This window comes from Alligator sinensis, unplaced genomic scaffold (assembly GCF_000455745.1).
Source record: "Alligator sinensis unplaced genomic scaffold, ASM45574v1 scaffold722_1, whole genome shotgun sequence".
Classification (NCBI taxonomy): Eukaryota; Metazoa; Chordata; order Crocodylia; family Alligatoridae; genus Alligator; species Alligator sinensis.
Window position 1 is genome coordinate 1,174,450 of NW_005842345.1, and position 340 is coordinate 1,174,789.

The 340-nt window shown below is 66.2% G+C and overlaps 1 protein-coding gene across 1 annotated transcript in view; it reads right to left on the reverse strand.

The window, feature by feature from the left end:
* Positions 1-340, reverse strand: part of EGR3 (early growth response 3) — a 9,181-nt gene that overhangs the window by 3,534 nt on the left and 5,307 nt on the right. The gene's annotated exons all lie outside the window — the stretch shown is intronic.

Consider the following 340-nt stretch of genomic DNA (forward strand, 5'->3'; position numbering starts at 1 on the left):
ACCTGCTTCCCCCCGGACTGGCTCCGAGCTCGCACTATTGCCACCACTCCCGCCGCACCCCCGTGGTGGAAAGCAGCCTCCACACCCCCACGCCCTGCCGCGCCGACAGCAAGATTCACAAAAGTCCGGGCCGGATTATTCCTCCCTGGAGCCGAGCGCGGCGATCGGGATCCCAGCCGCAGCCACACATGTACACACACACACACACACACGCATGTACACACGCATGTACACACACACACACACGCACAGCCCGAGTCACATTGCAGCAGCACACCGCACCCGGGGGAAGCGCGCACGCTCTGCCTCTGCCGCCGGGGCTTGGGGGCCTCTCCCTGCC